Source organism: Camelina sativa, chromosome 14 (assembly GCF_000633955.1).
Source record: "Camelina sativa cultivar DH55 chromosome 14, Cs, whole genome shotgun sequence".
Lineage (NCBI taxonomy): Eukaryota > Viridiplantae > Streptophyta > Magnoliopsida > Brassicales > Brassicaceae > Camelina > Camelina sativa.
Window position 1 is genome coordinate 30820061 of NC_025698.1, and position 12296 is coordinate 30832356.

The window sequence follows — 12296 nt, forward strand, 5'->3', positions numbered from 1 at the left end:
TAACTTTCTTATGCTTGTCAGCAATTTATGTCGGTAACGACCCGTCGACGATTTTTTGACATTTTAATTAAGCCGAGTCGCAACTCGCGAATTAAGGGTAAGCCGGTCCGCGAATCGCACCCGAATTAAAAGGACAATTTGCCGAGTCATTAATGACTTGACATCCAGCGTTTCACTTAAGCCGAGTCGCAACTCGCGAATCAGGGATAAGCCGATCCGCGAATCGCACCCGATTTAAATGGACAATTCGCCGAGTCATTAATGACTCGACGTCCAGAGTTTCACTTAAGCCGAGTCCCAACTCGCAAATCAGGGGTAAGCCGATCCTCACGAGTCGCACTTGATCAATAAAAAAAAGAGAAGAGAAAAGAGAGATCGCGTCGAGTCAAGTTGTAAGCCGACCATCGCGCGTTGCACCAAAGTAACAACAAAAACATAAATATAAAAGCTGGTTTAAAACATAAAAAAAGGAGGGGGAGCCGATCCCTAACCCGGCTAGGTTTAAAACGGGAGCCGACCCCAATACGGCACAAACTAAAAACAAAAAAGAGAGGGGGGAGTAAAGAGAGATTAAAATCACTACTATCAAGAACTCCGCACAAGGCTCCACTACTCAATCCCCAGGTCAGCGTTCGAGGGTTCGTCAAACTCCAGTCCACCGATGGTCATCTGCAAGAAACGGCACGAATCCTTCAATTCTTTTTGCTTGTCCATTTGTACGATAGTACCCCTGGAGACCATCCTCTCGAGGTAGGAGCAAGCCCCCTCAACACGACTACTCTCGCAGAAGTAATGATCTGTACTTTCAAGCTGATTAATGTATCGCTGCAAAACGTCGACCCGAGTTCGACACGCGTCGAGTTCCACATGGTCTTCGTACGGCCTCCTACCAATAGGTCCAAGGTCGTCCTTTTCAAGATCGGGAACCCCCGCCTCGGCCAATAACGCCTAGCAGCGAGAACGCTCCTCGAGCAGTCGATCCCATCTCCATTTAGGGACGAACAGCCCGTCGTTGATTAAAAGTTCGAGATGCTCCACAGTCCCATCTACACGGAAAAATTGGAAACGACGCTCGAACTGTCGACGCATTGCCATGATATAATCCCGCAGCCGCTGAATCCGAGCATGGTAGTACTCTAGCTCCGAACGAATCACGTCATCAGGTCGAACAGCGAGCCGTTCCCGTGCCCTCCTCAGCCACGCCGACCTCGTTGTTACAGGCATCGCAACGTGCTCTCTCGAAACAAACAGAGGAAAATAAAAGGAGGTGGAGATCAGATGGGCAATTTATAGATTGCAAAGTGCGTTTCCCGAGGGGAGAAATAAATTAAGTCTCGAAAAATGCATCCATTAAATGACCAGTGCGTTTCATAGGCCAAAAGCATTGACTAACAACCATCATCAATTAAGAGAGTCAAAAAACACAACAAGGACGGGGGAATCCCAAGGGTTCAAAAAGGGGCGCCGACCCCCAAAAAAAAAAAAACAACGACGACATACATAAATTAAAAGGAAGGGAGCCGACCCCAGAACACGGCAGTTCATGATTCACAACAATTCAGTGATCTAGGGAGCCGACCCCCAACACGGCTACGATCTTCTCACATCAAACCGGCAACCGGAGAGTCTCCTTGCTCCTGGGCAGCGACTTGCTCGGTCTGCTCCTCACCCGCCTGCTCTGGATTAGCAACAACCACCACGTTCTCCTCCTGGTCGCCAACTTCCTGCACGTCCACTCGTTCACTCGCTGGAGCTCCCATCGCCAAGGTAGACGCTTGTGGCTCAGTCGACTGCTCTTCTTCTTCGCACTCGTGCCGACCTTCTTCGTAGCCCGGTGCCCTAACCCATTCTACTTCTGGGAAGGGTGAAGCAAAACACGACGACATATTGAAGTCATTTTCCCTGATATCTGGAATGAAGAACTGCTCAACTTCTTCCTTAAGCTGAGTGACCATGTTATTAACCCTCTCCATAACCCCATCAGTGAGAAGAGCAATCTGACCATCAGCGACGAGTGCCTCCAGCATATGCTTATTCCCGACGGCCTAGTTGAACTCTAGAAACTTCAAACGAGAACCCTCGTACGCATCCGCGTAACTCTTATGTTTCGACAGGAGCCTCTGAGCACGACCGACAAGATGGTGATAGGCAGCAATCTTCATGTAGTTGCCGTACTCGTCTAGCCGATCCCGCAATTGTTAAGTCTCCGACTCCAGCGCTACCTTCAGCTCTTCGTGCGACGACTCAGGGATCTCAAGTTTGGTGCAAAGATCATCCCTCTCGGCTGCCAGCACGCTGTAACTGCGCTCAAAATTCATAGCCTATTCCTTCAGCTTTTGATTCGAGCTTAGGACCGCTGCCAGTTGCTCTGTGAGCCAATTAACTTTGTCAGCAGAAGAATCGGGACGCTTAGTCGCAGCCTCCAGCTCGCGGATGTCGCGCTTATAACGAGAAACCTCCCAATTCATTGTTGCAATAAGCTGCCAAACAAAAAAAAAGAGGGAGGGGGATCAAATGACCAAACAGCTGAGGTCGTATGATAACCTGATAACCAAGGAACAAATAAGCAAACCTCAAAGAACGTCCTCGGAACGTCAATGACCGAGTCCTTCTCCTTCAGTCGATCAACCGGCATAAGACTCCCAGTACCAAAGTGAATTTTGCGAAATAGCTCGGTACAGGAGGCGGAGTTGGTTGGGAAAGCACGAGTTGCGGTGGAGTAGCAGAAATCCCACTCGTAGCCTCCCTGTTTCTGCCTCTTCGCCGACTCTGGAGCAGACGACCTTGTCACACCCATCCTTTTCTGAGTACTCGCTCCAGCCCGTTCCACCGCATCTGGACGACCAGAAATTTCCCGTCCTTTCTCAGTTTCAATTGGTTCAACCTAATGTTTCGACAACGGAGACGGGACTACGGCTTTCTTCCCCGCGCGTGCCTTGGCAAGACGGGCGTCCTGCGACGAACCAGCCTTATTCCCTGCCAAAGGTTCGGGCAATGGATCATCAGAGCGCTCGTGCAGAGGTTGAGGGACGGAAGGCGGAGTGGACGATGCCCCGGCAGGTCATCGCAGACGAGCAGAAACGTCGAGAACTTCCAAGTTTAAACGTCCCATCCCTGTTAGTCATGCAGATCGTCAAAAGAAAAAAGAAAAAAAAAAAGAGATCGGCCACTCATAGCTCGATCAAATACTTACTCGTCGGCACTGAATTTTTCACTCTAGGTTTTGAAACTTTTGCGTTGGACAACGAAGTGCCCCTCGCTGATATCTTCCTAGTCTCCTGACTCGACCCCGGCCAAACGTAAGGACCAACCGACCTGATCTTATCTATCTCGGCACGAAAAGCAGGAGGGTATGGAAGTAGACACCTCGGCACAGAAACTGCAAAAAGAAAGAAAGGTTAAGTACCAAACTAAAGAAACCGAAGACAAGGGAGCTACAGAACAGGTCGGATACCGGGTGAAAGATTCCAGCCAGAGTGTAAGGGAATTGAAGGGTCTTCGACGACCCCCGGAACTTTCTTCATGATGAAGTACGAGCCGGCCCAGTTGTAAGTCTTTCCCTTTGTCCCCTCGACGAGTATCGGCCTCCTCGAACCAACGTAATAGATACCCGACGATTTTTGCTTATTCGTGGGAATAAACCGAGTAAGCTCCTCGAAGTGTTCCACCGAAAGATTGATCCCCAGTACCTCGACCAAGATAGAGATACCGACTATATTCCGGAAGGTCACCATTGCGAACTGGGATATCGCCATCTCGCGATTCGCTAAGTACGACATCAAAAAGGTAGGGAGGGGAAAGGTGATCACGCACTCGGTGAAAAGCTTCTCCGAGAGACAGAAATAACCGTCTGGAACATCCCAGGGACGCTGTTTCTCATCCGGAATAATGATGGGCGGAAGAGGATGCATAAGAGATAATATGCCTCCTAGAGCCGTGAGTAATAACCGGCAACAAACCACGAACGACGATATGATCCTCGGGAACGGTCGAATCGTCTAAGTTCTCGTCAATTAGAGAGGGGATCGCACAAGGAAGGCGAGACAAACTCGTAGTCGTCGCATGAGAAAAAGCTTGACGTTGAAGATCAACGAGCGAGGTAGAGTCGGAAGATGTGTCGGAGAGAGAACTCGTCGACGATCTCCGACCACCGCTATTCGATCTATTAACGTCATCAGAATCTGAAGAGGTCGCTTGCCTGATATGACTTGCGGCAGAGGAATCGGAGGAGACAGATCCGAGGGAAGACATCGAAGACGAGTAAAAGAGAACAACGACCTTAAGAAAGGGGAGAGAAATATACCTGATGACTCGGAAGCAGGAGATGACTCATAGATAAGATGAAGAAAATGAAAGGGAAGGCAAGTATTTATAGGAGTGGAGGGGAGTCCCCCAAAGCGTAATCATTACAGTACACGTTTGGTGATAGTACGACTTTCGGATTTCACGCTCTGGGAAACCGCTCGCAGCGATTCGACCTCCAGCGTCGAAAACCAAAAAATCCCACGCGCGACCTTTCGTTTCTTCCTCAGATCTCATCCGAGGTTATCGCCCCAATAACCGGTTCAAGATCTAAAGAACCCACGGACGAGTTAAACTCCAACGCCGAACCACCAAGAAGAAGACGACTTCTTCAGACAGTTCTCCACCTAAAGACTACGAACTGAGGGTGAGGGGGGAATACTGTTAGGGGTAGATCCATACTCCTTACCAAAGAGCTCGGCCCATTAAAGGCCCAAATAAACCTCCAAGGAAAGAGGGTATTTTGGTCTTCTCAAGAGGACGAACCGACACAGTTCGCCATAAATACGGACGTACAATGTCCGTAAATGGGGTGGGCAGAAATTAGGAAGAGAGAAGAGTCATAAGTATTAATCCCTTCACTCAAAAACCTTGAATCGATGAGCTCGCAGCTCGTCCTTCACTCGAAACCTTGAATCGACGAGCTTGCAGCTCGTCCTTCATCTTACCTTTCACTATCTTAGCTCGTCTTGTTCACTTTGTAGTCTGTCCTTTTTGTGCCCCGACACCGATTAATAAAGAGCTTTTCGACCCCCATTTTGCCTAACTAAACATTCTAATTGTGACCGATCCTAGCATCAACAACAAGGCATTGATCCCAAAAGTCCTACAGTAGTTGAGAGAACAGTTGGAGCGTGAGAGACAAGAAAGAGAGATTAATAAAAGCTAAGGAAGAAGAAGAGAAGAAATGGAGCCTTATATAATTACATCCATTCCATTTGAGTCAAGTTTCCAATTGCAGGAGAAATGGAGCCTGTGAGATAATTTCGACCCAGGTTCCTCAAAGAAAAATGCATTATTATTATTTTTTTTTGACGATGATAAGAATTCAAGAAAACGCTAAAGTGTATGTCAATATACAGATTTTTGAGGTGTATCAAAGTCCAAAGCTGTGAAGGTATAGGTCCTCTAACATCTTTCTCAGAAACCTTGCTGTGAAAGCAGTGAAACAACAATTAATATGGCAACATCGATCCAGTGGGTAAATGCACAAAGATTAACAAAAAAATAATAATAAATAAAGAGAAAGATATGTAAACTGTACGTACAGGGCTGTGATGCGGCAGACTGTGGAGCTGTCGAAATTGTAGTCGCATTTGATAAAAGGGTTGTAGTTTTCGTCGTCGATGGTGATACTATCCTCGATTGCGGTGCCGGAGCAAAGTTCGCCGCTGATGTTCCATTCCTTCGGAGCCTGGATCTTCCAAGTCGCGAAGATGGAGTTCAAAGTTCGCGCTGTTTGCAGTTTATCCCACAACAAACCGTCAGTCTTTTTTATATTTATTTTAAACCAAAAAAGTTGTAATTTAATGATTTCAAAGTACGTAGCATATATATCACCTTCGTCCGGATGAGTAGTGGGAGTGGCTCCGGTTCGGGTTTGAGCTCGAACTAGGTGAACCGAACCGGAGATACGCAAGAGGAACCAGACGGTGAGTAGCAGACACGTGTGCATCGTCGTCGATCGGAGGTTTGTTTACTCTCTTTTTTGGTTCACAACAACGGTTTTTTTTTGGTATGTGTCAATCGTCTCCTTTTATATATGTTGTCTTAAAATTTATTATCATTATTATGAAATTAGTTTTATTGACTTGTATACATTGACTTATTGACTTATATATGTACCAATCAAAACATGATAAGATTATTATGATGATGGTCCAATTACAATTCATCCGAAATTTACCGTCGGCCACTGTTTCGTTGATGTTTGTCATTTTCCGTCGCTCTTTCCTCCAGGCAGATCGATGATAAGTTTGGGAATATCCACTTAATTATCAAGATAGAGACATGTGAATATGCACAAATTGTTTTTGTAGGGAAGAAAAGACTTTTGATGTAAAGACTTTTGACAACTTGTTATTCGTTTTATCTCCGAAAGTTCCTTCCCTTCACCCATGTTTACTGTAAAAAAAAAAAAAAAAAATTGTCAGTCAGGATCTTCTTTTTATTTTACGGTTCACAGACAAACAAAAAAGCGTTTATGATTTAGTATGTTTGTATTTCTATTTTTTGTATTAGGGCCTATTTGTAAAATACATACATAGTATTCTTTTTTTCGTTCACCAAGTTACATAGTTATAACGTACGATACATTTCCAAGTCTTTTCGTTTTCAAACGAGGGCTAAAGAGAAGGTGAAAACATCATCTTAAAACGTAAAAAGGTTAATTTGAACCTTTGTGGGTGTTTCATGTTTTGTGTAAGAGATGGTTTCCGCGAGGTGAACAAATTCTCATATCGTATTCTACTTTTTCTTTATTGAATGGTAGTCTCTGTTTTGAATTCATCAACACAAAGTCAAAGACAAGGATTTGCAAAACCTATGCATATTCAATAGACAAAAGTAGAATACGATGATTTTAAAACCACCATAGTGATAGTGTCATAAACTTCGGTTTCCCTACTAACTTCCATGTTTCCCACATTTTTTTTTTTGGGTCGGAAAAAGGGGTTATCCCCCTGAATTTATTAGACTAAGAAAGAAAACAAACAATTTATACTCGCAACAAACATGGGAACGCAGTCCCGCGAGCATCATCAAAAAGCACAGAAGAAACCACATCAACTGGGGACTCAAACAAATGAAAGCCCGAAGATAATGTGAACGCATAGTTAGCCAAACCATCCGTCAAACGGTTCGCTTCCCTATACACATGAGAAACGCGGACTATCCAGTCACGCGACAGCAAGCCATAGCACAAACGTACTAGGAAGGACAGGGGATGTGAATCATTAATTCCTGTTGTTAAAAAGCCCACCACTATCTTGGAGTCTATCTCCAGTTCCACCCTCAAACACCGTCTCTCCCAAGCCACATACAACCCATAATACGCCCCCCATAGCTCTGCTAGTGGTGCTGAGCAGATTCCGATGTTCAAGGAGAAACCCACACACCAAGTCCCATCTTTATCCCGTACAACCCCGCCTGCCGCAGCTAACCCCGGGTTCCCACGAGACGCACCATCCGTATTCAGCTTTACCCAACCCTCCCCAGGTGGTATCTACTTAATCAATCTCTCTTCCCTCCCAACTGGATTCTGATTGCCCAACAACGCTACATGTGCTCGAGTAACCTCATGACCCAAGTCTGTTAAAAATGTCACTTTGTCCCGGCACCCCCTGGCGTGTCAAAAATTGTAGCACAGCGCCACTTCCATCCCCACCAAATACTTAATGCAAACATCGTCGACCATGAGCAGACAGCAGGCCCTGTAGTCTGGCTTAAGTTATCATACAACCATTCAAGAATTGATTGAGAACTAAACCGCTGAAACCTTCCCGGGGGCACCAATCTAGACCAAACCCCCATCATTACTGGACAATCACGGAGGATGTGTAACAAAGACCCCTCACTACCACGACAAACCGAACATAACCTTGTCTCGCTTATATGGCGCCTACACCTCTCCACATTGGTCAGGACTACTTGATGTGCGACCAACCAAAGAAACACTCGAACTCTCTCAGGAGCTACCACTGTCCACACACGAGTGAAGAAAGTCTCCATCTGCGGTCGGGGTGCCTCATTCCTAGTAAGGATCCAATATGCGGATTTTACTGTAAAGTTGCCATTTGCACTCGGTCCCCATGACATTCTATCCTTAGCACCTATGACATCATCTAAGACCACTGCTGTCATTCTCATCTTTATATCTTCTGGCACAAACTGATCCACATAAACCCAGTTCCATCCTGCACCATTCACCCAAACATCACGTACTGTAACAGATCCATACCCATCCGGCAAACCATTCGAAACCAGTTCACATAAGGTGTCCCTAACAACCACTTATCCTCCCAAAACTTGATCATTCGACCATCCCCAATCACCCAACTCAACCCTGGGATCACACCCTCACGCAACCCAACGCCCACACTTCTCCAGGTAGAGGACCAGTTGCTCTTTACCACCAGCCAGGACGGGTCATGGATGTCACCAACCCGGTACTTACTTCGCAACACTTGTGCCCATAAACTTTTCGTGTCATGTAATATTCTCCACCCTATCTTTGCAAGTAGAGCTTTATTCATATTCTTTGACTGCCTGATCCCCAGCCCTCTGTCCAATTTAGGGAGACAAACCCGATCCCAAGAGAGCAAGTGAATTCTCCGTTTTTCAATTGTACTTCCCCACAAAAAAGATCGTGAAAGACTATCTAATTTTGCGAGAGTACTTGCTGGCAACAAGATCGTGCTCATGGAGTGGACAGGAATCGATGATAGCACTGCCTTGGTGAGGGTAATTCTTCCTGCCATGCTAAGAAAGCGACTTCTCCAGCATGATAATCGGGACGATACTCTTTCCACAACATCACTAAACGTCTCTTTATTAATACGTTTATGAAGTATTAGCATCCCTAAGTACTTCCCAAGCTCTTTAGTAGCTTTTATCCCACTCCTCGCTAATACGGTGAACCAGGTCTCGATGAACATTGTCTGAAAAATAAATTTTAGACTTCTCCAAACTAACCTTCTGTCCAGACGCAGAACAAAACCTCTCCAAGACCTTTCTTATCACTCGCACCTGAGCCAGGGACGCCTCCGCAAAGAGAATAAGGTCGTCAGCAAAACATATGTGAGACAAAGCTGGTCCTCCACGGGACATATGGATCGGTTTCCATTCTTTAGAAGCGATAGACAACTCAATCATATGGCATAATCTCTCCAGGCAAAGTACAAAAAGATAAGGGGACAAAGGGTCCCCCTGTCTTAGTCCCCGCGAAGGCTTAAAAGGCTCTGTTTTTTCTCCATTCCACAGCAAAGTCATTGATGGACCAGTAACACACTGCATTATATATCTGATCCAAACCTCTGGGAGCTTCGCTGCATATAAGGTGTCCTCCAGGAAGTCCCAGCGGATACGATCATATGCCTTCTCCCAATCGAGCTTGAGTAACATCCAACCTTTCTTCCCTTTCTTTCGTCTCATCGAGTGCACAGCCTCTTGGACCACAATGATGTTATCCGTACTCAACCTTCCCATAATGAAACTGGCTTGAGCAGGTCCAATCAATTGTGGCATCACCGCCTTAAGTCGCATAACCATAGTTTTGGTAATTATCTTGAATAAGACATTACACAAACTAATGGGACGAAACTGCATAATCCTCTCCGGTTGAACTACTTTTGCTATTAAAACAAGCAGTGCATCATTTGTACCTACCGGCAAACAACCCGTCTCGAAAAACTCTAGTGCAAAGCGGTTCACTGATTCCCCAACGGTCTCCCAACATTGTTGGTAGAAGATTGGCTGGTATCCGTCTAACCCAGGAGCTTTTTAGCTCCCCATAGTTCTAACCGACTTCTCTATCTCCAATGGCACAACAGCTTGATTCAACTGAGTCAACTCCTCCCTCGTTAAAGCTATGAAACCAAGCTGTGGCAATTTCGGGGCTACTGATTCAACATCATCCATAGAGTACAATCTCTTGTAGTAAGCCACAGCTAAGTCTTCTAACTCCTGTTTATCTGTGATCCAGACACCCTCATCATTCTTCAACATCTCAATTCTATTTCTCCGCCTTCTAATGATGGTAGAGGTATGGAAGTATGTCGTATTCCGGTCCCCCAGAGCTATCCACTTCTCTCTTGATTTCTGAAACCAAAGCAATTCCTCCTGCTCCATCACCATCTCTAACTCTTTGACCAGTACATCCTCCTGTTGTAAAAGAGCATATGTCTGATGAGTATCTAACAAATCTTGGACTACTTTAATTTCTGCCACAAGATTGTCTTTTCTCATTTGGACATCACTAAAAACCTCTTTGTTCCATTTTTTTAACTTCCTCTGCAGTTCAAACAATGCTTCCGGGGTCCGCAACGCACCATTCCAAGACGTCAGGACCAACTCTTTAAAACCCGCGTGTTTGAGCCAGGCAGCCTGAAAACGGAACGATCGCCTACCTGGTTCGTAATCCATTCCAGGAGATAACTGTAAGTAGATGGGTGCATGATCAGACGCTAAAACCGGCAAATGAGTCACCACCGCCTCTTGCCACTTCAGACGTGCGTGAGCACAACACAATATCATGTCCAAACGCTTAGCAACATACGTATTCTCAGCCCGACCCCGACTCCACGTGAACAGGTTTCCCTTGAATCCCATATCCACTAACGACAACTCGTTAATCCATTCTCCAAATGCCAGTGAGTCAGGAGATAAACGGCCGCTTCCACCAGTTCGCTCATCAATACGCAAGATAGTGTTAAAATCCCCTCCGATGATAAGTGGTCCCTGCACATCGGCTATTACATCTTTCAAGCCACCCCATAACCCACTTCTCTGTGAGACAAGCGGGGCTGCATACACAACAATGACATTAACTTTCTCAACTCCATCATCAACCAGGGCGTGAATAAATTGATCCGAAGATGCAACTATAGTCACCAGCTCTATCTCCACCAGCATGAGTCTCAAACAAAGCGAGAATGTCCGTTTTGAATTTCTTCAGTAGATATCGAATTGATCTCCAAAAATTGGGTTTATTCGCCCCCCCCCCCTCCCGGCAATTCCAGAATAAGCAATTCATCTTAAATCGATAATCAATGATAAGAATTATCGGGGCATCCCATTACGCCACCATCACTGCCGCCTCCTCCCCCGGCGGACTAAGCTGCACAGCAGTATCTTGAGTCGGTTCACTTGTCGCCAAGACATTCTGGGGGATGATGTTCATATATTTTACCTTGTTTTCTCTTAGTTTATTTATAATTTTTATATTTTTTGTTATTTATTTAGGCCATTATTGTGTAGCTTTAGGACTAATCATGCATTAGAGTATAGTTGCATTGCATTTGCATCTTTTCATGCATAAACAGGTGATTTTGGAGCTTAAGGAGCATGGAAGCAATGCTGAGGAGAAGTGAAGCAATCCTGAGGAGAAAACAAGAGAGTTAAGGCTGTAGAATCAAGGTCCGGAGTCCAACTCGACCGCACCACTCGACTACCACTCGACCGTGTGCTGAGAAGGACTCGACCGAGTGGAGAATGCACGAGAGAAGCCAGCTCGACCAGCCACTCGACCGAGCACTGGTCGAGTTGACCGAGCCGTTGACTGCTTTGACTTTTTGTATTTTTAGGGCTTCCACCTCACCTCCTATATAAGGCCCTTGTACTTGCAGCCAAAAAAAGAATCCAGCTTTTTAGAGAGTCTAAAACCTAGTTTTTACCTTTTTTAGATATTATTCCTTTTGCACTTTTTTTTTTTTTTAGATTTTGTACTTGTTTGAGAGAGAAAGACTAGATTCTTATATTTTGTTTGTTTCATAACTTTCAAAGTATTAAGATTTCGAGTTTTATTCCTTCATCAATATTGTAGATCTCTGTTTCATCTTTCTAATGATGCAAGTTTCATTATTTTCTGGGTTTTTGACATATTTCACCATGTGTTCTTGTGAGTAGTTTGTTTAGGACCTTGAGGATGGGTTAGGCTGGGTTGATCTTGTGGTTTGTTTGATTTGGTCAAGCTTGATTGTTGTAGATCTCTTCTAGGCTAGATGATCTTAATGCTGATCCTATATCTGAGAAGGTAGGGTTTGATTTCAAGCATCTTAGCATCACACCAATGTCTAAGGAGCATAGATAAGGCTAGATCTAGAGCTTACCATTAGGCTTGCTAAGAGATTAGAAGTCTTGTTTGGTTTGAGATGTATTGCTTAATGCCTGCTTGTGTAGATTCTTTTCTTTGTGAGAACAAGTCTAGAAATGCATAGGTTTGATTGTTTCTTGCCATGAGAGTGGATTAAACATGTCTTAGAATAGTATGTCTAGAG

The 12296-nt window shown here is 45.1% G+C and overlaps 1 long non-coding RNA gene across 1 annotated transcript; it reads right to left on the reverse strand.

Annotated features, from left to right (window-relative positions):
* LOC104742982 lies at positions 1335-5891 on the reverse strand. Its single transcript, XR_760591.1, has 6 exons — positions 5863-5891; positions 5571-5757; positions 3455-5454; positions 3194-3379; positions 2573-3114; positions 1335-2480 (listed from the first exon to the last, which is right to left on the reverse strand). It is a non-coding gene; the product is annotated as an uncharacterized LOC104742982 (long non-coding RNA).